The following is a 27,734-nucleotide window of genomic DNA, read 5'->3' as shown; positions in this document are numbered from 1 at the left end:
TGCTAGTTAATAACATCTCTGATGATGTAAGTGTAAATGACATGCAAGGTAGCAATATCATCACAAAGACCAAATAGGAAAGCACATCAATGGACACCAATATACCCTCAAAATCGCGAAGGGGAAAAATAACAAATATTTATTTTACTAAATGTTTCATGATGGTGTTCACCCCCCACTCAATGGTAGCAAGAGTGTCCATCCCTTTCCCATTGTTAAAAAAAAATTACAAAGAAATATCGTCTTTAATTAATCATAACTAGGTAAAAGCCATTACATTAATCATGTTATCAAAACACTTTACCCTACAATTCCTCATGGATTGTGTCATTATGGCCTTGTTGTTTTTTCCAGTGGATTGTCCCGTGTTTAACAATCCTTCACTCTGCATTAACCATTACTTCATTGATCATCGTACTATTAACTATAATCCACTTTTAGTTGTTCTATAAGGAATGAGTTAGACACAATTAATTCATTTTTCGTATAATTCACATTTCCATCTTGCAATTGTTGTCATCAACAACTTTTCCATAATGATTATATAAAATATTTATCAAACCCAAATAATAAATCTTTACTAGTTATGCCTCAAACATGTTTTCATGTGCATAAGTAAAATGCATAGCAAAGTATCGATACATGCATCTTTTATTGATACCACATAGACATAAAATAAACAGACATAATTACAAAAACATGTGTATTTATCTATGGATGTGTATGGCTCTGACACATTTCTATACATCCAAATCTCACATGCATAAACTAAAATGCATAAATATTATCAAGACTGTCCATACCTCCCATGCATTATAAGAAAGGGAATAGCTATATTTTCCCAAATCCATAAGAATAAGGTAATAATTAAAAGGTTAACCGTGGGTATTACTAACTCTTCATTCAAAAACATGTAAATATTTTCACAACTACTATTATGTTTCTTCGCATAAGAACACACACTTTTCCTATAGAAAGACCACCACAACTACCCATGTTTTGAAGGAAAACTAGCACAATAGTTATTATCTTTGTGCATGCAAATGCATATTCTTGTGCGAAAGAAACTAGCGCAACGACTCTTAAGTTGGTGCATGTAAACACATTATTTTTCCAAAATGAAGCTAACACAATAGAAATTACTCTTGTGCATAGGAACACATATTCTCTTTCAAGAAATCTAACAGAATAACCATTACTTCTATGTATGCAAAGACATAACCTTTTTCAAGAAAATGAACATGGATTCTTATCTTTGTATGCACAAGATTCATAACCTTGATTCTTACCACTTCATGCACAAAATTCAAATGAAAGATTTCAATAAAATAAACTTGACTCTTATCATTTCATGCATGAGAATTCATATGTAACCATTCAAGAAATAACATGGTTTCTTGCATGTTGCATTCTATGCAAAATATTGATATGAATTCTTTTACAAAAGATTAGCATAGTTAATTTATCCTTTACAATGAAATCCTTTCCAAGAACATAGAATGGCTAATATTTTATGAAAATGATATTTAAATGCATTCTTTTTCCAAATTATTAGCATAGTTAATTTATCTTTCAGCATGTGGTATTTTCCAAGTAAAGTTAGCAAAATAGTCGCATATTCTTCTCAATGAAATCGACAAAAGAACTTATCGTTCTTGCATATAATATCCCCAATTGTTATTGCATTATGTGGAGTCTATGACCAGTAGATTCTAGTTATGATTCTTTAGTCTCATGCCCATGCCTTACAAGTCCATGGTGATCTATGGTTGAAGGAACTAAAGATAGGGTGAAAATAAGCAAAGCTAACCAACTCTCACACATATGATTCTCCCAACTCACTGCACAGGAACTAGGGTCTTTGTCTAGGCCTTTATTTGTTTTCTATGGCACATGGTTCCATTCTTATCACTCGTATAGATTTACATAGGTATTTAATGGATACTATTTTTCATTCATATATTTTTGTCACTCTTCCATTGATTTCGACAGCGGATGAGTGCTAGCTAGATCCTAAAAAGATCATATTGGTAGAAATTTAAGAAAAAACATTACATTGTTGTATGACTCTTCGACTGTTGTTGTATAGCGATACAAATTTACAAGCCAATTTTAAGCTAGGAATTGTCTTCATATTACAATAAAATCCAAGCATTCCCCTCATAGCGAGGCAACTATATCCCCCTTTAAATGTCAACCATTATCCTATTAACTATAGAGAATCAGTGGACAAGAAAACTTATTTAACTAGTTACAAACTAATTACAAATGGCTCTTGATATCAACCATTTCAAGTCACATCAATATATTAATCACCATAATATTTTGCATTATTAAATCATTAATTTCAAAGGTAGATTCTAAGAATAGGGATATTACATGCTCCCCAAAAAATATAACACTGGCATTGTTTTTCATCCTTTAATATTTTCATCATCATTAAATATTTTCCTAGTTTTGATCCCCCATTGGAACTTTGTATTTTCATTTATCTTTCTTTAATCTCTTTCAACTAGATTTTTAGATCATCCTATAATCATGACATCTATCTCAGAACAACAAAAAGGGGATCCTTATCCTTCAAAATGAAGGATTTTATTTCCAAGAGATACTAATAAGCAAGCAAAAATAATGATTACGAGTAATCATAAATATTTACAGCTACAAAAAATATTGATTTTTTACTTCTAGCTCTTCACCTATTCTAAAAAATAAAACAATGTCTTCATAACAACAAGTTATTATCTTCCAATATTCCTAGTTCAAACCATGGCCATTTGAAACAATATTTTAAGAATAGATTGTTTATTAGCTATGGAAAACACTCTATGAGTGGTTTATTGACACAACAACAAGCACCTTGGGTGGTTTGATAGCCCCCAGGGCAAGCACCCTGTGGCATATGACCAACATGTATAGTTAATATTTCTCAACAATAATCACATTATTTTTAATCCCAACATTCACAATATGTTTAACTACCAACCATTTAACATAGTACCTCTACTAGCACTTAGAGAGCACCTAGCTCACTAACCATCAAAACGATCAAAATATTCATAACTAGCACCAAGTACATGTTGTCTTTGCCCCTTGCTAAAGACATACAAAAGACTAGTAATACAATCGAGGAACTACACTTCCTATAGTTCCTCCTCGATCACTAAACTCCTTTCCTGTCAGGAGATACATAAATTTATTACATATAGAAAATTCATTCTAGTACATCTCTTGGTCTAACACAAGATTCCTCTTAGCAATGTCCTACTTATTCCTCTGACAATGTCATATATTGAGGAATTTAAAGCTCAATAGCTCACTATTTTTCACCTCATTCAATCATGCTCGAAAACCAACAAGGTTGCCTCATGATTTTCCCCTCTCACCTTCTTCACCAGCCTTTTTCCCTTGCTGAGATAATCTATCTATAGGGAGAGAAAATAAGAAAAGGAAATTGACTCTTCCCATAACCCTCTGTGGGTCTTTCCCAACTGTCCTATAATTATCTAGTATGTGAAATTACCTTTAGGACCCTTTCCCACTATAATTTACATAGCTAGCCATATTCCCATTAATATTAACTATGAAAGAACAATTATTTACATCATGCGTTTATACTTGACCCTCAGCAGGCACCCCTTAGTATGTAAAAATAAACTTGACAAGAAATCATAACTAACATCTGATGTCACATGGGAGGTGTTCTTTTCAAATTCTTCACATAATTATAAACAAGAAATTTATAAAAAAAAATATTATATCTTCTATGCACAAATATTGCATGTGGTAGTGGTAAGCATCACACCTTCACAGTTGCAGTTGCAAATAACATTGCAACATTTTACCTTTCTTTGGCTCTGGTATTCCATGCTATTGGAATGTTAGTGATGTCAATATGTTTCCATTAAGTTACCCTTACATAATCACACTGTAAACATTAGTCCGAACTACTTTTGATATACCTTCTACAAAATAATATTATTTACAAAACATGTTCTCATTTGTACCTTGCACATGCATCAATGTTCTCAATATTTCAGTAATGTAAAAAAATATTTGTCTTGTTGTTTTTTTCTTTCATAAACCAATTCCATGCATTATGAGTAAGAATACAAAATTATAATACCTCTTCTAGACTATATATAAGAAATTAAGACCAGTTTTCCGTTAATATCTTTTCCACGACAATAAGTAAGGAAAAATATAACTATTTTGATATGATATTGTCATTCATTATATTCCATGCACATTCAACTAACAAATTGTCATTAGGTTGCATTACTAAATTGATTTCAATCACACATACTTTCCTTAGTTAAATAAATTAGTGACTCTAATAGATTCAAAATGCCATATATATTTTCTTTCGCAATGAGAATGAAACCCCACATGTCCATGACATAATGGACTTAACTGATTAGATTTAATATGTAGTATGCTTGTAATATTCACACGCATTGGTTAAATTTGCAAATGATGAACTTAACATATTTGTTAGATGTATGATGCATACCAGCTAACATCATCATTGAATTATCAACTTGTATATTGTGAAGTTTGAACAAACATTTTAATCAACTACATTTTATTACTACTAGTTCTATCATCAATTTGGTGGAACATACGTAACCTATTTCATCTCATGCATTTCAGTACAATATCAAATTATCCAATAATCTTGGTGTGCCTCATCCTACCAATTATCATTTATGTTTGTTGATGTGCGGAGCCACAAGCCTTTTCTAATTTTTGTTTTTGTTATCGACAAAAAAATGCGCTTCTATTAAATTAATCACTTTAAATACACTATTATTATCATGATCTAAGTTCTTTGTAACATTCAAAAACTTAAAGTCATGTGTTTACATTGTTAAAGAAATATCTACTTCCGCGATCATTGTAGTTTTTTACATATGCATAAAATCATATACAAAGATTTACTGATTCAAGAACACTAATTCACCATTAGTGCTTGATCATTAATAAAAGTTATGGTAATAATCCAATCAACCCCAAATTCAACAATGTAATGGCACCATTAGAACAATAACATGGAAATGAGTTACCGGTATCCATTATTTACAACCTTTAATAATATTCAATCAACAACCAAATTATGCATATTGCAATATACCTTCCAGGATAATTTTAATAGTTCAATATGCAATACTAAATAATCAATGCTACTACCTATCATAAAATTAATCAAAATACATGACGAGAATCAATTAGTTAGTGATTATAGTCAAGACGTACCACTTGACACATTGCATATCTTAAACATTCAAAGGGGTTATTTAATGTATTTTAGAAAACTCTACTATCCTCTTCAAGGACAACCACCCACCTTTATACATTCCTTTACTATCACACAAAATAATACATGTATTCATTCATTTCTTATAAGTAGTGAATTGTAACTCTAATCAATTTTTTTAAGTGAACCATTAAACATTATCATAAGAGTATGGACGAAAAGGATGGTAGTCTATCCACAGTATCATTAATTATAGTGTGAGTATTCAAAATTGTTCATGTTTTAACTACAAACAATGGAAAAAAAAATCTTATTTTCTTTCTTCAGAATAAAGACTCAAGCTCGTATCAAATACAGTCTACGACATACATTTCCATGTAATTTTCATTAGTTTAATATCTAAAATTATATCCATTAGCATCATATCTTTAGAATATTTTCTTATACAACCCAAAAAGGTGTCACTGTTGCAAATTTGGTTTGATACCACTTGTGACATCCCCTAGTAAACCTCATGTAAAAATAAATAGGATTAGAAATGTATTACTAGATTTACTAGCATGTAATATTTCCAATGACTTATTACATATTCTATGATTTAAATGGAATAACAAGTCATGTAATGTAGCCAACACTATTGTGCATGTTAACGTAAGGCTTTCAGTCATAACCTAACATCATTATCAATATTTATTTAATTATGCTAGTTAATAACATATCTGATGATATAAGCATCAACATCATGAATGGAATCAATTTCATAGAAACGACGAAATAGGAAAACACATCAATGAACACTGATAAACTTTGGAAACCCCAAAGGGAGAAATGAATAGACATTTATTTTATGAAATGTTTCGTAAGGGTGTTCACCCTCACTCAACGAAAGAAAGGGAATCCATTACTTGTCCATTGTTAAAAAACCCTTAGAAATAAATATCATCTTTAATTCATCATAACTAGATAGAAGCCATTACATTAATTTTGTTATCCAAAGGTTTTCCCCCACAATTGCTCGATCAATGTGTCTTTGTAGCTTGGTTGCTTCTAGCAGTGGATTATCCTACATTTAATAATCCTTCGTTCTACATGAACCATTAGTCCATAGGCTGTCGTAGTGTTAACTATAATAAATTTTCAATTATTGTGCAAGGAATGGGATAGACATAATGATATAATTCTTGGTATAAGTCTCATTTCTTTCCTGCAATTACTATCGTTAGCAACTTTTCCATCATGATTATATAAAATATTTATCAAACCGAAATAATAAATCTTTACTAGTTATGCCTCAAATATGTTTTCATGTATATAAATAAAATGCATAACAAAGTATCAAGATATGCCTCATTTATCGATACCAAACATAGAGTAAATAAAATCACATAATTACAAAAAAATGTTTATTTATCTATACATGTGTATGGTTTTGACACATGTCTATCCATCCAAATATGAATTTCATAAAGTAAATACAAAAATATTACTATGTCATGCCTATTTGTCCATACCTTCCATGCATTATAAGAAAGTGAATAGTTACATTTTACCCTTATGTATAAGAATATGGTAATATTAATAATATTAATTGTGACCATTATAATCTCTTCGCATACGAAAGGGGAAATCTTTCCACAAATACTATTACTTTTCTTCGCATAAGAAGACACTCTTGTCCAAAATAAAAACAACTGCAACTACCCATATTTTAATGGAAAACTAGCAAAATAATTATTATCTTTCTGCATGAAAATACATATTCTTATGAAAAAGAGGGTAGCCCAACAACTATTAACGTGGTGCATGTAAACACATATTCTTTATTCCAAATGGAGGCTAACACAATAACAATTATGTTTGTTTGTATGAGGAAATATTATTTTTCAAGAAATAGTACACAATTGCCATTACTTTTGTTTATACAAAGACATAATATTTTTCAAGAAAACTAATATGGATTCTTATCATTGTATGAACAAGATTCATAACCTTCATTCTCACGACTTCATGCATAAAATTCATATGCAAACTTTCAATAAAATAACCTTGGCTCTTATCATTTCATGCGCAAGCATTCATATGCAATCTTTCAAGAAATAATATGGTTACTCATATTCTATCGAAAATATGCATATGCATTCACTTTAAAAATATTAGCACAATGAATTTACCATTTACGATCTAGAGTTTTCGAAGAACATAACGTGGCTAATATTTTATGAAAACAATATTTATATGAAGTTTTTTCCCAAGATTACCATAGTTAATTTATCTTTTTGCAAGTAGCCTTTTAAAAGTAAATTTAGAAAACTAATGCATATTCTTCGTCAATAAAATTGGAAAAATTAGCTATCTTTCTTATATATAATATCCCCAATTGTTATTACGATGCATGGAGTCTGTAAGCCAACATATTCTTGTTAGGAGTGTGTAGTGTCGTGCCCATACCTAACTACTTCGTGGTAATCCATGATCAGATGAATTTTCACCAACTCTCACACATACAATTCTCCCAATTCTTTGCACAATATTTGTGATCTTTGTCTAGGGCTTTATTTATTCTTTCCAACACACGGCTCTATTCCCATCACTCATATATATTCATGCAGACATTTAATGAAGAATAATTTTTGGACATACACTATTGCCGCTCCTCCATTGATTTGGATGCCTTATTACTGCAGGTTGGATCCTGCAAAGATTTGATTGACCAAAACTTAAGATAATTTATTGCATGGTTGTTAGACTCTTCGACTCTTGTTGTATTGCGATACAAATTTACAAGCTAAGTTTAAGCTAGGAATTCTATTGATATTACCATAATGACCACCCATTCCATTCACAGAGCAAGAAATATACACCGCTTCAAATGTCGATCATCATCGTATTAACCATAGAGAACGGGTGGGGCAAGAAAAATGATTGAATTAGTTACAAACTAATTACAAATGGTTTTTGATATCCACCTTTTTGGGGCACGTCAATGTATTAACCACCATAATATTTTACATTACTAAATAATGAATGTCGAAGGTAGGTTTTAGGGATAGGGATATTACATGAGATGAGGTTTCTCTCAACACTTGATAGATCCATGCTTAAGATATATATATATGGATTGAACCCTGTGAAATTCCTTTGGACACTTAAATTGTGTAAAGGACATAGCTAAATCTTGAAATTCCAGCACATCCTGACTAGATTTTAGAGTAACAATAAATATATACTTGAAAAAGTCTTAAAATGTAGTATAGTGAGGCTTAATGAAATGTGTTAATGATAAGAATTTATTTTTTTCAATAAATATATATATATGTGTGTGTGTGTATTTCACACCAAAATATTTTAGTTATAATAAGAGTTGAAATATTTTATTTATGATCCACACTATCCATATTTTAATTATTAATATATTTTTTATAAATTCCAATATTACTTAATGTTGGATATAGAAATATTTTCTAAATTTTTTATATTGAGAATGGAATGAGTTTCACATTTTTTAGTTTTAGTTATAATGTTTTACTATACTTAACATTAATTTTCTCTTTGCACATGCACGGAAACATATATACAATTTCTAAAAAAATACAAAAGCATATTTAAGATTTTCATTTTTTTTTACTTTTAATTACTTTATCTATATTTAAAGTTCATATAAAATTATAGTTCCCAACATGGGCATAAACATGGGTATCAAGTACTCAACACTGTGAGATTGAGATTATTGATTTTTACTATGGTTTTGATTAAAATTAATGAAATATGTCTATTCATTTTTGTTTATTTTACTATCATCAATATTATTTTTTAATTAGAGGATATTTTATTTTTATTTTAAAAAGGAATGTTTCAACTCCAAGTTAAGCACAGAAAAAATCGCACATCACAATCATGTAGGGTTGTAGAATAATAATGATATTGAAATAATCAATTGGATTTATGTGGGCGATTAGATGAATAACTAATATATTGATCTCAAAATACTGAATGAAGTTTATATGGTGGCGGAAGTAATTGTTATGCATTGCACCAGTTTAATTTCCACCAAGTAACATGTTGAACTTTATCTCAAGAATAAACATCTTGTACCACAATTTAATATTTGTATGGCATAAAAATGATCTTAAAAAATCTAGGTTGTTGTGATGATTAATCATTATTTTGCTATTGAAATACTCAATGGGGTTTGGGGCTTCTTGTTGAGTTTGAAAATTTAATTTTATATTATTCAACATTAATCACATCCTTATAATAATTTATACTATTTATTATATATTAATAAAAAGGGAGTTTAGAGATATTTTAGAGATTTATGTTGATTACCTCCTTGTAATATTTAAGTTTATTTTTCTCTCTAATCTTTTATAACCTCAAAATTACTCTTACTCTTCAAAATTACCTCCTCCTTTATCTTTGAATTGTTTAGATAATAATCGCATCCTTACATCATCCTGGCTTGAGGATATAGTAGTAATTTTATGAAACCTCTTGGCTTCCATGTTGTTTAAATTCTTCTTTTAGATATGACACTTGTTCATAGCTATGATTTCAGAGGGGAAAGGCCTTTAATATCGAATAGAAAGTTATAAATTATTGTTGAGTCTATTCTATCTTTCTCCACTAGTCTTTGGAGATACTACAACTTGAAACCTCACATCAATATAAAACAATAGAAGAGTCTCAAGGAAGAGTCTTTTTTAATACCATATCCAATGATTTTACCTACTATTTCTAGCCATTCCATAATAATATTTTCATCATCTATTTATCCTTTTCTTAATGCTATAATTCCAATTGAGTTTTGTAATGGATATCAATTTCCCACATAAGGAACTTCCTCCAAGTTGTTGTTTTTCTATATGAAAATATTATATGTGATTTTTTTGGATCTAATTATGATGACATTAGTTTTTCCACTATTAACACTAATATTCACCTTGGAGGATTTTTAGTTTCTTGCCAAGATCATAATGGCTCGTAAGAAAAAGAGAAATATTCTCCCTACAAAGAAGCAAAGAGCTATAACTATATCCATGGGATAACACAAACACTCTTCTAACTTAAAAATTCATATCCCAAATAAGGTAGAGGATTGAAACACCTTTTCTTATGTTCATTAATATATTTAATTTCTTTGTATTTAAAAAAATAACATAAATCTCATTTATGATTTTTTTATTAACATTAAATCTAACTATTTTTTTAAGTTAGTAAACTATTAATTATTATATGGCTTAAGAAATCATGATCTAAAGACATATAAACCATAAAAATAAAAAATAATTTTCCACTAAGAACACCCTAAACATGATTGAAATTTTTTGCAATCTCTTCTCAACTGCTTTACATTCAAAACCCTCAACAACTTTTCCATCATGATTATATAAAATATTTATCAAAACCGAATAATAAATATTTACTATTTACGTCTCAAACATGTTTTATGTGGATAAATAAACATTCATAACAAATTATCTGAGACATGCCTCTTTTAATTATACTACACAAAGAGTAAATAAAAATACATAATTACAAAAACATATGTATTTATCTATACATGTGTGTGGCTCTAGCACATGTTTATCCATCCAAATATCACATGCATAAAGTAAAATCAAAAAATATTACTAAGACATGTCTATCTATCCATACCTTCCATTCATTATAAGAAAGTGAATAGTTACATTTTTCCCCTATCTATAAGAATACGATAATATTTAAAATATTTGGTGTAGACATTATTATCTATTTGCACAAAAAAATTGGAAATCTTTCCAAAAATATTATTACTTTTCTTCACATAAGAAGGCACTCTTGTCCAAAAGACAAACCACTGCAACTACCCATGTTTTAATGAAAAATTAGAAAAATAATTATTATATTTGTTCATACAAATGCATATTATTATGCAAAATATGATATCCCAACAATTGTTAACTTGGTTCATGTAAAAAAATATTATTTTTCCAAAAAGAAGCTAACACAATATCAATTATTTTTGTGTGTAAGAGCAAATATTCTCTCTCAAGAAATATAACACAATATTCATTACTATGTACATAATATTTTTCAAGAAAACTAAAATGGATTCTTATCCCTATATCAACAAGACTCATAACCTTGATTCTTACCACATCATACATAAAATTCGTATGCAAGATATCAAAAAAATAACCTTCACTCTTATGGTTTCCTGCAAAATAATTCATATGTAATCTTTCAAGAAATAACATGATTACAGATATTCTATGGAAAATATTCATATTCATTCATTTTCAAAAAATTAGCACAATTAATTTATGTTTGACGTTGTTTTATTTTCCAAGAACAAAACATGGCTAATATATTATGCAAACAATATTGATATGCAATTTTTCCAAAATATTACCATAAGTTAATTTATCTTTTTCATGTAGTCTTTTCCAAGTAAATTTAGAAAAATAAATGCATATTCTTCTTCAAACAAATTGCCAAAATTACATATCTTCCTGGTATATAATATCCCCAATTTCTGTTGCGATGTTTAGAGTATGTGAACCAGCATATTCTTGTTATGCTTGCGTAGTCTCATGCCCATCCGTTACTACTTAATGGTGATTTATGTTAGGAGCAACTAAATATATGGAAAGAATAAGAAAATATGACCAACTCTCACACATACTACTCTCCCAACTCTCTGTACAATATTTGGGATCTCTGTCCAGGCCTTCACTTATTCTCTGCAGAGCATGCTTCTATACTAATTCTGCATGCTTCTATACTAATCGCTCATATAGATTCATGTAGGAATTTAAGGTAGAATCTGTTTTGGACATATATTATTTTGGATGCCTTATTAGTGCTGGTTGGATCCTGCAAAGATCTAACTGACCAAAACGTAAGAAAATGTATTGCATAGTTGTGTTTGACTCTTCGTCTCTTGTTGTATGGCGATACAAATTTACAATCTATGTTTTAAGAGAAGAATTGTATTGATATTACAATAATGACCACCCACTCTCCTCACAATGTTACAACTATACCCCTTCAAATGTCGGTCATCACCGTATTAACCATAGAGAACTGGTCGGGCAAGAAAACATATTGAACCAGTTACAAACTAATTACAAGGAGTTCTTGACATCCACCATTCTGGGGGTCAATGTATTAGTCGACATAATATTTTACATTATTAAATAATAATGTTAAATGTAAGTCCTAGGGATATGGAAATTACCAGAAACTTGATACATGTCAACACTTGATAGATCTCTCATATATATATATATATTGAACTTTGTGAAAACCTCTTTGGACACTTAAGATGTCTCAAGTACATAGTTAAAACTTGTAATTCCAAAACATCTTAGCTAGATTTTAGAGTAACGATAAATATATACTTGAAAAAGTCCTAAAATGTAGTACAATGAATTTATTTTTTTTATTTGTTTTATATTATATATGTAAATGTTTTTATTATTTTTATGATATATATAGTTGACACTGAAATATTTTACTTATAATAAGAGTTGAAATATTTTATTTATGATGCATACTATCCATCTTAAAGTGTATTTTAATTATTAATATATTTTAAATAGATATGAATATTATTTATGTATTGAAATATTTTATAACATTTTTATTTTGACAACGGAATGAATTCAACATTTTTTTTACTATCAATTACAATATTTTACTATATTTAACATTAATTCTCTCCGCACACACATTTTAAAAATTATTAAAAAATATATAAGATTTTTCTTCTTCTTTTTTTACTCTTAACTACTTTATTTATTGTTAAAGTTCATATAAAATTATGGTGCCCAACATGAGCATGAACATGGGTATCAAGTACTCAATGTTGTGAGATTGACATAATTGATGTTTTCTTATGATTTTGATTAAAATTAATGAAACATGTATATTATTTTTGTTCATTTTATTATAGCCAACATTATTTTTTAATTAAAAGGTATCATATTTTTATTTTAAAAAGGCGAGTTTCGAATCCAAGTTTAATACCTATGAAATCACACATCACACTTACGTTGAGTTGTAGAATAATAGTGATATTGGAATTAGAATTATGTGGGTGGTTGATGAATAACTAATATTGTGATCTCAAAATACATAATGAAGTTTATATGGCTATTTGGCCGCAATAATTGCAATAATTGTTATGATTTGTAACAACTTCAAATCCACCAACTAACATGATGAACTTTAGGCCAAGAATAAACGTCTTGTGCCCAAATTAATATTTGTATGACATAACAATCGTCTTAAAATAATCTAAGTGGTTGTGAGAAGTAATTGTTATTATGATCTTGAAATAATCAATGGGGTTTGGGGCTTCTTGTTCAGTTTGAATAATTAATTTTATATCATTCAACATTAATCACTTCTTTATAATAATTTATATTATTTATTATATATTAAAAAAAGGGAGTTTAGAGATATTTTGGTTTCGGAGATTTAGGTTGATGACCTCCTTGTAATAATTAAATTTATTTTTCTCTCTAATCTTTTATAAGCTCAAAACCACTCGTATTCTTTGAAATGATCTCCTCCTCTATCTCTCAATTTTCTAACTAAGAATCACATCCTTACATCATCATAGCTTGAGGATTTAGAAGTAATTTTACGAAACCACTTGGCTTCCATGTTTTTTAACTTCTTCTTTTACATAAGAAACTTTCTCATAGCCATGATTTCAAAGGGGAAATCCCTTTAGTCTTGAAGTGCAAGTTATAAAGTACTTTTGGATCTATTCTATCTTCCTTCACTAGTATTTGGAGATACTACAATTTGAAACCTCGCATCATATAAAACATTAGAAAACTCTCAAGGACTAGTCTTTTTTAATCTCATGTCCAATGATTTGACCTAATATTGCTTTCTATTCCATAATAACATTTTCATCATCCATTTCTCTTTTTCTTAATGCTATAATTCCAATTGAGTTTGTAATGGATTTCAATTTCTCACATAAGGAACTTCTTCCAAACTGTTGTTCCCCTATATGAAAATATTATATGTGATTTTTTTGGATGTAATTATCAAGACTTTAGTTTGATAGTAGTCACCTTGGAAGGAGTTTAGCTAATTGTCAAGATCATAATGACTCATCACCAAAAAAAATATTATCTAAAAAAATACTACGACTATACCCATAAAAATAATACAAACACTTTTCTAACTTAAAAATTTATATCCTAAAAAATTAGATAATAAAAACACTTTTACTTGATTTCAATATTATATTTAATTTCTTTATATTTAAAAAAAAAATCTATCATTTACGATTTTTTTTATTTGCCTTAAATCTAACTATTTTTTTGTTAACTAACTCTTAACTATTCTATAGCTTAAGAAATCCTGATCTAAACACATAAACCATAAAACTCAAAATCACTTTTCCACTAAGACCATCCTAAACATGGTTGAAATTTTTTGGTATATCTTTCTAATTGCTCTTAGTTCAAAACCTTTAATACTTTAAAAACACTCAAAATCCAATAAATGGAGAAGTGACAAATCTCCCTAAAAAGTTTTTTTAAAGACCCTCAAAATCCAATTAATGGAGAAGTGACAAATCTGCATAAAAAGACTTTTCATCTAGGATCTTTTTCCTGTGAAAATTAAATAAACTGATTTAAAAATATTTATAACATTAACACGATTTCACACTTTCAGTTGAATTCACGTGAAAGTTGTTGCTTTCGATTATGACCAAAATTAATCTGTCATTTGACGGTGATTATCCTTAACCACATTCAACACAACGCTCTATACGAACAAATTGAAAACATAAAAAACAAAGAAAGAAATTTCAAATAAATATCATAATTTCGCTGTCGGTGGGAGCCAAATTAAAACATTTTGTTAACTTTTTTAAAAAGGAATCTAGGCTTTATAAAGTGTGTGATTGGCTTTCTATTTTCAACTCATATATCCTATTCAATGTATTCTTGCTTTTTCCTACTTCAAAATCAATTTAAAATAAAAGATCAATCTTCTTTAATTGATTCAATATAATTTATTCATTTTGGCAAGGCTAAGTTCATTTGACACATTCATCGTCTTCTAACTTTAGGTTATTTGGATCAGGTTATATTCATTTGATTCAATGTTGAATAATTTATAATTCTGGTTATTTCGATAAGGTTAGGTTAATTGGAAAGTTTGCTCCGTCAACCCCCCCAAACCGATGCTTTTAGGTACTACAGGTAGTACGAAATTGGAAAGTATAAACAACAAATATCAGAAAAAATATGATGTTTACTGTTAAACATCTTAAAAAAGAACCAGTCAAAAAGCTTTATGATATCTATCATCTTCGTGAAAAGGATAACCAAAAAATTTAATACAAAATATGACGTTCAATGTTAAACATCCTTAAAAATAACTATTCAAAACTTTTATGGTCTCTATCATGTTCGTGAATGGCTTCTGGATTTTGGGATTTCGATACATGATGCTTATCCTTTAACAATCAATTAAAGACAATTTTGTAAATATCATTAAACCTCTCGAAAAATGAATTTTAAATGTTTCCAAATCTCTGAGTGCGTGGTTTAATAGAAAAATTATTTATTATCTGTGTGATGTTAGCGACTGGCTTTTGGCTTTTTATTTTTAACGGTTTCATATTAAAGTATGATGCTTCTTACTTTAAGCATTTCAGGCACAGTTTAGAGTATCTTGATTTATGTTAAACGAATCGAAAAGCAGATAAAGAATCACATTTCAAAGAAAACCCTTTTCACTTGATTCCATGCTGATTGATTCCATGCTGATTTCAGTTATCGCCTTCTAACTTCCAATCAGATGAAATGAATATATCGCGAATAAAAAGCATCTTGAGCCAAAATCCAAAACCACTGCTCTTCAAAATCTATAATATTTCGGAATCTGTGAATTGAATAACTCAGCTTCCGGTTTTTTTCGTGATTCCAACTGAATAGAGAGGTGAAAACAACTCACGTCGTTTGCACTAGTAGGTGAGAAAATATGGTCTATTCATGCACCCTTCAATAATATATTTACTATATAATTTCGATCCAATTCCGAGTGGAGTATTTGGCGATGATTTATATATTGTCACCAATAAATGTGATAATCATATCTCTTTATCGAAGGGAATAATCATATTTTTCTTTGTTTTGTTTATATTAATTTTCAATTCAAACTCTTTAATTAACATTCAATTCAAACTAATCTATTAAATTTATGGAAAAGTCTTTCGATATTATCTTTATGCTTTGTAAAAAACTAAACTTAACCCAAAAAAGTCTTGATTTTAACCAATAAAATTTAGGATGCTATCAACTTTATTTAATGGCATGTATTTAATAAAGAATAAATTAAAAAACCAATAATTCAATAGTGACTAAGTACAGTTAAAAATTTTGAATTTTTAATATAAATTTTGAATTTTTTAATATATACAGTTAGCTTGATTTTATATTATTTTCTTTACTTTGAGATAATGTGTGGCATTTTTTAATAATTTTTTTTTTAAATATTATAATATTTTATATATATATTTTTGTGAAAATATTTTAATATTTTTAAAAGACTTTATTATCCTTCAATGTAATCTTGACACAAAATTTAAAGTAGAAAAAAAGTATAAAATCATGTTATACTCGACAATATACTTCAACATTTTACATATACAAAATAATGTCTTATATTACAACTATTTCCCCATATTTACTAGGTAAAATTTATAAAAATTAGATTATAATATGTTATTGCCTAGACTTTTTTAGCATGGAAATGTTTAAATATAGCTTTTCATATTGATGGAAAAATATATTCAAATATCATATTTAATATTATGAACAAATTTATAATACAATAATTAGCTTATGATTAAAATGTCAAAATAGAATTCAAAATTAATATAAAATCTATATATATATATATATATATATATATATATATATATATATATAGATATATATATATGAGATACTTTTCATGGGTATAAAATATTAGTTCTACATTATAATTATTTCTCGACATTTATTAGATAAAATTTACACAAATGAGAATATGACATGATATAGATCTGGCCTTTCACCACACAAATGTTTAAATATATTTCTGAGCATTGATAAGCAAATAAATTTTCATAATTGTATATAAATATTTATAAGTAAAATAATATGATATTTAATACTCTATGATTTTAGAGAAAAAACTTATCACATGATTAAAATGTCAAATGGTCATCATCAAATATCTGGTGCTGTGCCAAATATATTAAATGCACCAACTTAAGATATCTCCACTTTGAAACTATGGTGATTTTGTTGATTCATTTTTCAACTAAAATTAGGATGATTGAACACCTAATTTCTACTTAAACTCTCTGAAAAAACATTTAAACATGCAAATATTGGAGACCAACTTTAAATAATCATTGAACAATATATAAAAGTTAATCCATTTCTTTTTTATATTATCAAGTTATACCCTACATCTTTACATCTTTATGAGAGTATTACTATTCATGGTTTTAAATTGGTTTTTCCATTTTGTTTGTAAATTTATTCTCATATATTTATCTAAATTTAATCCGTTTGACTTTTTAATTAAATAATAGCTTATATATGGATTTGGTTGTTATTGTTTCTTGTTTTAAATTATTTTTATTTTATTATTTATATATTAATTTTCACATGTCTATTTTTTAAATTTATACAAGAAATTTTGAAAAATTTAATTTATTTTATTTCCTTTATCCTCATTTATAAATTATCTTACTAAAAAAACCGGTGATTTAAATAATATCTTTATTTATTACAATACAATTCATTAGTATCTTCAAATCCCCTAGAATCATCCTCAATCAAACTCTATGCATATTAATTTATTTAACTTTACACATATTAACTATTTTAACTTTACAATTAACTTTGTTAATAAATAGCAATATTTTATTTCTTTATGAAATACTATATATTATTATATTCAAATCACACTGAAATGTATATTCATATTTGATTTCCTATCATCTCCGTAACTAACCATATGACTATTATATCAAATAATTCTCTTAGTATTGTGATTTCTTTAATATCAGATCGGTTCTGCCTCGAGGTTCATTGACTTGTAACTTTAGGTTATTTTGATTTGGTTAAATCCATTTGATCCAACGTTGAATTACTTATCATTCTGGTTATTTGGACAACTTGAGGTTATTTGCTTAAGTTTTCTCCGTCAACCCATTCAAGCAGGTGCTTTAGATAGTACAGGTAGTAAGAAATGGAAAAGCATAAAAAACAAATATGACGTTTATCGTTAAACATCCTTGAAAAGAACGATTCAAAAAGTTAAAGGATCTCTATCATGTTCGTGAGTGGCTTCCAGTTTTTAAGATTTTGATATATGATGCTTATCCTCGAACATCCAATTAAAAACCGATCTAGGCATCCTTGAGCATCTCCGAAAATCAATTTTAAAAGATTTTAAATCTCTGAGTGCGTGATCTAAAAAACAATTTATTTTATTCAATACGATATTAGTGGCTCCCTTTTCACCTTTACCTTTCCGAGCGTTTAAAATGTGGTGTTTCTTATTTTAACCCTTTCAGGAGCAGTTTACATTATCCTGATTTGTGTTAAACGAACTGAAATGCAGATAAAACCAATATGGTTCAAACAAAACCTTTTCACCTGATTCCACGTTGATTGACATAGGAGTCTGAATTTTCCATCTTCAAATATATATAAGTATCTTCCAACTTCCAAACAGATAAGCCACTTATTTAACAAAATCATCAATCAAACGGTTGAAAAATTCGTTATTTGATGTGAAACAGGGTTGTAAACCTCTTGTTGTGATTCATGATATGTTGCCAAAATGATGTAGGAGCATTTAGCTTAAGGAAAATCATTGTATTTTAGTAGACATAGGGGTATTGTGTTTCGAAGGGAGTTTGTCTTCTAAGTGTGAATTAATGTAACTAATTAGGTCTTTGAGTGATTTTAAGGAGAATAGGATTTAGTTGAATATAGTGAGGTATATTTGTAAATATTCTCGAATGTAGGAGAACATGAGGGATTTAGGATAATTGAGAGAGGAAAGGATTTGAGAATTAATTGTAAAACTCATATTAGGAGTTAGTTCATGATTTTATAGATAAGAGAGGATCTGTAGGGATGAGGAAGAGATTTTTGGATTTTGTTGAGGAATCTATGGATCTAAACAAAGAATTGGTTTTAGAATCCCTTTGTATAAATGTAAGCCTCAAAGGCAAAGTCAGAGGTTAGAAAGTTAGGGGCTAGATAGATAGCTGAGATAGGTTTGATTGTAAGCCTATGCACAGAGTGTGAAGCAAAGACCACTAATTAGAATAATCAGGCCAGAGAGACAGAGTCTCAATATCTAATCATTTGTTTTATATTTATATACAGAGAATTCGATCCTAAGTGTAAGTGTGGGATTCGAATATTGAATGATGTAATCAGTGATTTGCATAGTTTATATATGCAGGCGGAATCGAGGCGAATACAAAGACAGGAGGAGAGCGAGACAAAGGATCGTGTGGATCTTTATACCATTCGAAGGATCAATTAGAGGCCAAGAGGACAATAATCAAAGAAATCACGAAATTAAGCTCAAGCAGAAGTTAATTGAGAGCGAAAGGACGAAACCATTGAAACCCCAAAAACCACAGAAAATTGAAGAAATTGCGGAAAATCTAAGTGAAGAAGAAGAACGAAGAAATCAAGTATCAGCATACAATATCCGTTGGATTTCATAGATCAATGGTCATCGCATGGTGGAAGAGCACGGAGAATAATCAGCGAAGAAGTAGTTACACAAGAAGAAGTGGTATTTTGGGTGAGGTCTAAGTGGTAAGTGGTATTGAAAGGTGAGCACCCGATTCCAGTAACTAAGCGACACATTGCAGTGAGGAGAAAACCAATTTTCAAGCGATTAATCCCTGTGCTTGTTGTCGTCCTGAAATTAATGTCAACCGTCAGATTTGATGGAGGAAGATGGACGGTGGAGGATTGTCATGCAAGTTGTTTGATCGGTGATCAGGCTTCGGGGTTTCGGAAATCAGAGTGGCACAGCGGAAGTGAATGATAAGGGCAGACCCGATGTCATTATAGGCACAGTTGTATATGTTTTGAAATATGATATTGCGTTAATCGCATATCAGATGCAATAGAGGCTTGTGTAATATGACCGAGGAAGAGCGATTAGCGATTGCGATAAAGAAGCATGCATCGATAACTGTGGAGAGGCCATATAAAAGGCGGAAAAGGTATGTTTTGTGTATGATTCCTTTATAAATGGGTTATAAAGGATTAAGCGCATATATGTGTGGGTTTTATATATAAATCCAAAGTTATCAAAGTATGGAAGGTTTTATGTGTTAAAATATATGTAACCAGTGTTAAAGTAGGGGTGACCTTGTGTCATTTGGTATTGGAGCATAATTGCGATTGAAACAATTGATAGCAGAATAGAATAAGGGAATTTTGTAGGACTTAGAACAGAGATGTGTTTTAAGATGTGTATGGAGGCAAGGAGATCAGATTTTAATTTGATAAATAGTAGGCACATAGAGATAAAGTGTAGCAGAACTTGCATATGAAAGAAAAAGAGGTCAATCAATTCAAAGTATAGGTAAATGGTGGAACAAGATCATGCGGAGATGTTGAAGGTGAGATGACATGTTTTGTTTTGATTTGAATATTGGAGAATATGTGGTTTTTAAATGGTTGCGTAGGTGACAACATAAGGAGGTGAAAAGATTGTAGCAAGCCTAGAGCAAGGAGTGCTCAATTGGTTCCAGGGGAAAGAACTAGAGAGATGCTGAAAGACTGAGCTCGGAGGAGAGAAGCTTAGTGAGGCATATGTAGCAAAGAGGAGACTTGTTACTGCAGAGGTATTATTGCAGTTCACAAAGGTAATTCCACAGAGAATGTGGGTAGAATTTTTAAGTAATGAAGGAAGTTGGTAAGACTTTCTAAGCAAAAGAAGTGGTCAGAACCAAGTATTTCATGGTGATTGAAATACAAGAGGAGAGTTGTGTTCTTAAGAAGGTGCAGATGAGTTGAAGCATAGAATGAGCAGAGAAGAGTGCTCAAAGGAGGTTCCAAAGATATAGAACCAATTGCTTGCCAAAAGACCAAGTACAGAGGAAAGCTTGGTGAGGTAAGTGGTAGCAGGGAGGAATTTCTGTTGTAGAGGCTTTAGTGCAGCTCATAGTAAATGAGTGAGGAACTCATGAAGATGGAGAAGAAGATGGCTATTGATAGCCATATTAGAGGTTCCGAGGAAGAGCACAACAGAAGAAAGATGAAGAAAGAGGATACCGAGGCAAATGGCAAGAGGATGAGTCAAGAGGAAATTAACAAGGAAATTGCAGAGATGAAAGGACAACTCAATGTATTGATGATGATACTAGAGGAAAGCCAGAGACAAGGTTGGGTATTAAAGAAAAAGTCAGTGAAGTGGCATAAGTTGTAGAGAAGGCTACAACAAAGGAAAGTAAGGTGGCTAGTGGGAAAACTCAGAGAAGCTGAGTTGGAAATGGAAGTGTCCTTTTGTGAACAAGAGCACGGTGAAGTTCTCGGTGAAGATGAAGACATGAAGACTGAAACTTCAAGTGAGACCAAAAGGTCTGATGATTTTAAATCTCATAATTTGTGTATGTTTACAGGTGAAACATGTAAAGAAGGAAAATTTGTTGATATTGTCATAAAGAGGGAAGAAGACAGGCAGAATCTAAATTCTATTTTAAAAGAGGAAGTAGAGAAGGATATCAAGCAATCAAGTAAAGGACTTGATGAGATTGAGGAGAAGACCATCGAAATATTTCTAAGTCATGTAAAGGACTTGGAACAACAGGAGGAATTGGTGATTGAATCATCAAATGAGATGATGAGGTCTCGTGGTTTTACAACTGACAAGTTGTGTATGAATGTAGGTATTGCAGAAGATAAACCATTTTATGGAAATGTCTTGAATGAAGCTGAAAATTGCCAAGTAAAGTATGATGATGATTGCATTTCAAATGAAGATCAAGTTGAGTTATTATAGCAAAAGGAATTCATAATTTCCATGCTCAATGGAGGAAATATCTTCAGTGGGGATGAGACAGTTATGTCCTATGATAAGAAATTTGCTACTAAAGAGAATAATGAGGAATTGATTTTCTTAAATGATCAAAGGGAGAGTGATGAAGAAACATCTAAAACTATCAAAGATATGGAGGATCAGAATTTTATTCTAATGGAGAATGAAGAAATAGTGTCAATAAGTTATGCTTGTGACAAAGTAGAAGATAATGAGGATTGTATAGAACTTTTGGGAGAAATTCCAAGTGAGATGGAAAATTTGTGGCAGGAGTTAAGTCCTTTGGAGAAAAGGCTAGAAGACCAAAAAGTAAGTGTTCAGGTTGTAAAATCAGAATTGAATGAGAATGAAGAAGTTCACTATAGTGGACAGGGATAGAAAGACATCATTAGAATAGATGGTGTCGAGGAGAGACTAGCTGATAGTCTCATGAATTCTTTTCAGAATTCAAAACATCATATTGATGTGCTGATAGACAAGGAGAAAACAGAGCTGCAAGCTGAATTGTTGCCAAAGGAGGAAAAGGTGCAGAAGTCTTATGTTTTTTATTTTAATAATTGTTTTATGAGTTCAGGTTTAGTTGCAAATGCTGGAGAAAATTTGGCACAGATAAGAAGCCAAATAAAAATGGAAGAAGAAGATTCTATGGAAGAATTTAATCCATGGAACAGAGATGTTCAATTACTAAAGAGAATGTTGGGAAGTCAAGATTCAGTGTCGACAGAGATAATCATGAAAGAGGGTAAGGATGAAAGGGAGGCCATTGTAATCAGAATAAGGGAAGAACAAGTAGGAGAAGGTGATAGCATTCGACAACATCAAGGAGAAGAACAATAGTTTGAAGAGTTAGTGGACAGCAGCAACAACCTGAAGCAAAGAGAAAGAGGCAGAATTAAGTGGTAGAGTATGGACAAGTACAAGGATGTGCTAGAAATAGAGATTGAAGAATTATGGCAGATGATGATGAAAGAGTCCATATAGAGGAGAATGATAGCAGCAACAAGCATCATCAATTAGAGCACGAAGCTGATTGATAAGGAGAGGAAGTTGAAATAGAAGATAACAAACACACAGCAAGAAAAAAGGAGCAAATAATTTGGGCAGCTACAAACTAAAGTTTGGGACCCTGGAGGCTTTCTATCAACTTATGAACACACATGATCATGATATCATGAAGATTTTCTACTTTGGGAGTCTGATGCAGGAGCATTCAGCTCAAGAAAAATCATTGTATTTTAGTAGACATAGGGGTATTGTGTTTCCAAGGGAGTTGGTCTCCTAAGTGTGAATTAATGTAATTATTTAGGCTTTTAAGTGATTTTAATGGGAATAGGATTTAGTTGAATATAGTGAGGCATATTTGTAAATGTTCTTGAGTGTAGGAGAACATGAGGGATTTAGGATAGTTGAGAGAGGAGAGGATTTGAGAATTAATTTTAAAACTCAAATTAGGAGTTAGTTCATGATTTTATGGATTAGAGAGGATCCTTAGGGATGAGGAAGATATTTTAGGATTTTGTTGAGGAATCTATGGATCTAAACCAAGAATTGGTTTTAGAATGCCTTTATATAAATGTACGCCTAAAAGGCAAAGTTAGAGGTTAGAAAGTTAGAGGCTAGATAGATAGGTGAGATAGGTTTGATTGTAAGCCTACGGGCAGAGTGTGAAGCAAAGGCCACTAATTAGAATAATCAGGCCAGAGAGACAAAGTCTCAATATGTAATCATTTGTTTTATATTTATATATAGAGAATTTGATCCTCAGTTTAAGTGTGTGACTCGAATATTGAATGATGTAATCAGTGATTTGCATAGTTTATATATGGAGGCAGAATCGATGCGAATACATAAACAAAGGATCATGTGGATCTCTAAACCATTCGAATGATCAATTAGAGGCCAAGAGGACTGTAATCAAAGAAATCATGAAGTTAAGCTCAAGCAGAAGTTAATTGGGAGCGAAAGGATGAAACCATTGAAACCCCGAAAACCACAGAAAACTGAAGAAATGGTGGAAAATCTAAGTGAAGGAGAAGAACGAAGAAATGAAGTATCGAAGTATAGTATCCATTGGATCTCATAGATCTACGGTCATCGCATGGTGGAATAGTGCGGAGGATAATCAGCGAAGAAGTGGTTTCACAACAACAAGTGGTATTTCGGGTGAGGTTTAAGTAGTAAGTGGTATTGAAGGGTGAGCACCCAATTCCACTAACCGAGTGACACGTAGCAGTGAGGAGGAGAGAGGAAATCACTTTTCGGGTGGTTAATCCCTGTGCTTGTTGTCGACCCAAAATTAATTTCAACCGTCAGATCTGATGGAGGAAGATCGATAGTGGAGGATTGTCATGCAAGTTGTTTGATCGACAATCAGAAGTATCGATGATCGGGCTTCAGCGCTATGGAGATCAGAGTGGCGTAGCAAAATCGAATGATAAGGGTGGACCCAATATCGTTATAGGTACAGTTGTATATGTTTTGAAATCTGATATTGCATTAACCGCATATTGGATGTGATAGAGGCCTGTGTAATATGACCGCGGAGGAGCGATTAGCGATTGCGATAAGTGAGAATGCATCAATAACTGTGTAGAGGCCATATAAAAGGCAAAAATGGTATGTTTTGCGTATGATTTCTTTGTAAATGGGTTATAAAGGATTAAGCGCAGATATGTGTGGGTTTTATATATAAGTCCAACGTTATCAAAGGATGGAAGGTTTTATGTGTTAAAATATATGTAACCAATGTTAAAGTAGGGGTGACCCTACGTCACAAAACCTAGAAACCCTATAGCCATCCAAAATCCAAAAACTATTATTATACAAATCAAAGTGTCCCAGAAGGTGTATCTTCTAGGAATCTATTGTATGAATAATTCGGCTTCCCTGTGTTTTGTGATTTCATAGAAATAAAGACAACTCACATCGTTCATAGACATAGGTCAGAAAATATATTATATTCATGCATTCTACAATAATATATTACTTCGGGGCCAAATTGAACCATATTTACTATCTAATTTGGAGTCAAATTTCAATGTGTTGTCTCACAAATTAACAATATGTTATAATCAATTAAATGAAGTGTTTTAGTATGATTATGAGTATGTTGTGGGTTTGTCTCTATGAAGTCTGTTTGTTTTGAGTTTCTTTAGGAGATATCAACTTTCCTTAAATTTATCGACAATAAAGCAAACAAAATTAAATATACTCCTTTCTTATATATACTTATTTTTCCTGAAGAAATCATCCCCTCACGATCGGAACCAACTGTCCACTCTCACCATCCAATGAACTACCATGTAAGAAACAAGATTTATTTAGTTTGTCCATTTAATGGATATGGAGTAAAACCAATTATTAATTTATTAATTTCATTCTACAAACTCTCATAATCCGATGAACTACCGTGTAAGGAAGGAGATTTATTTAGTTTGTGCATTTAATGGATATGGAGTAAAACCAACTATTAATTTATTAATTTCATTTTGCAATAATAATGCGCCAAAATATACACCTTTTTGGTTTTCAATTCATTCCAATTGTATATTAAAAGATGAGCAAAATCAACAATTAATTTGTAATTGTATCCAAAAATATGTAAAAATAAGTGATGACAAATACACCAAAATGCACTCACATTTTTTTGTAGTATCTGGGTGCAAGTACATGGCCTCCGGCCTAAAATCATTGAATCTACATGGTTAGAGCTGACCAACAAAGAAAACAAATGATTATTGTTCAATTGTGACGCTTACCACAAATACCATATATAATGATGCCCCTAACGTGTCATATACACAAAACACAGAACAAAGAGTATACTATCAATTGCACCAGAGATTGCAAAGGAAACACCTGTAGCTATATTTTTTTTGAATTAGTATATAATACTAACTTATTTTTAGCAATTACACCAAAGATTGCAAAGGAAACACGGTAAATCTGTAGCTGCACTGTTTTTGAATTAGCATATAATACTAACCTTTTTGACAACTGTTGAAAGACAAAAAAAAAATCAACAAAAGGCAAGGACCATGCTACAATAAAATCTTACTCCAATATTGTTTCCCTGAGACTTACAAATAATGATGCCTATGTTCAAGTTAATACCTTGTCTGGTTAATCCAACATGAATAACTCATAAATAAAGAAATATATCGTGATTCACTACATTTGAGATCACAGGTAGTTTTGGTACAATTCCTCCATATTTCTTCTTAATGATGAGAATAAAGATATAAAAATTAGTTGCACTCTCACCACTAAAAATTGCAACCTGGATTTAAAAATTGCATCGTGGATGTCTTGTCTTTAGGAAGCTCGTACAAATTTTCATGAGAGTCCTATAGGGAATGTTCAATCCTGATGAAGATATTATAAGGTTTACGAGGTATAATATTCGCCGACATGAATTTTCAACAAGCCCTCATTGATAACAAATACTGTATGAAATTATCACATATGAATTGTTTGTCAAGCAAAAGTACTCTTCCATTTGAGTCATGCATTCATCATCTATAGATGGACACTAAAAGCAGTCAATATAAACTAAATCATATGAATGTTTAGGGCTAATGTCAATGGAGAAGGAATGGAGATTGATGAATCTTATCTAGCCGGGAGATCAACAAGATATATCATGTTATTAGATTCTTCTCTAACTCATAATAGAAACGTAGTGGCTAACATTATCAATTTGTTGAACAGGATAAAGAGATGTAACATTCCCTCTTAGGAAGGGCCACCAAATTCGAAAAGGTGAAAGGATTGATATCAAAGAGATTTTCTGTAATAGGATATTTTTGGGTTTTGCAAATATCAAGATGGGATTTATTATATTTTTTATCACTGCATTAAACTGAACTTGTTCAAGATGGCCATGACCATGAAATGTGTAAGTATGCAGATATGAATATGCACAAATTTCATGAACTGAATTGCTACTAATTCCTTTGACAAGTTTGCTAATGGTTGGACTGAACTAAAAGGACATGGAAAAGAGCTTAAGTTACAATAGTACAATGTGAGCTAATCTCTTTTTCTTCCATTTACCACTGTATAGTACATATCTTCTCCATGCCACTCAAAAAGTATACTAGTCCCGTGATTTGATATTTTACCCTTGATATACTATTTCCTTGGAGAAAAACTCTTAAGACTCATTTCATGGTTTTTGTTGTTGTTGTTGTTGTTGTTTGAGGGCTAGGTAGTGAGACTACCCATGGTGTTTTGAAACTGTTACCATCACACAAAGAGTGCTTTAACAATGCACTCATTCACCAAGTGTTCTATTCTCTATGGGATTCATTTCATGGTTCATTTGTAATAACTACTTAATTTCATTTTTTACATGCATATTATTCAATAATTATCTCAT

The sequence above is a fragment of the Pinus tabuliformis genome, chromosome 5_1 (genome assembly GCF_031772625.1).
Source record: "Pinus tabuliformis cultivar Carrire ecotype Pingquan chromosome 5_1, CPIR1, whole genome shotgun sequence".
In the NCBI taxonomy this organism is placed as follows: Eukaryota; Viridiplantae; Streptophyta; class Pinopsida; order Pinales; family Pinaceae; genus Pinus; species Pinus tabuliformis.
This window is presented reverse-complemented; position numbering follows the sequence as displayed.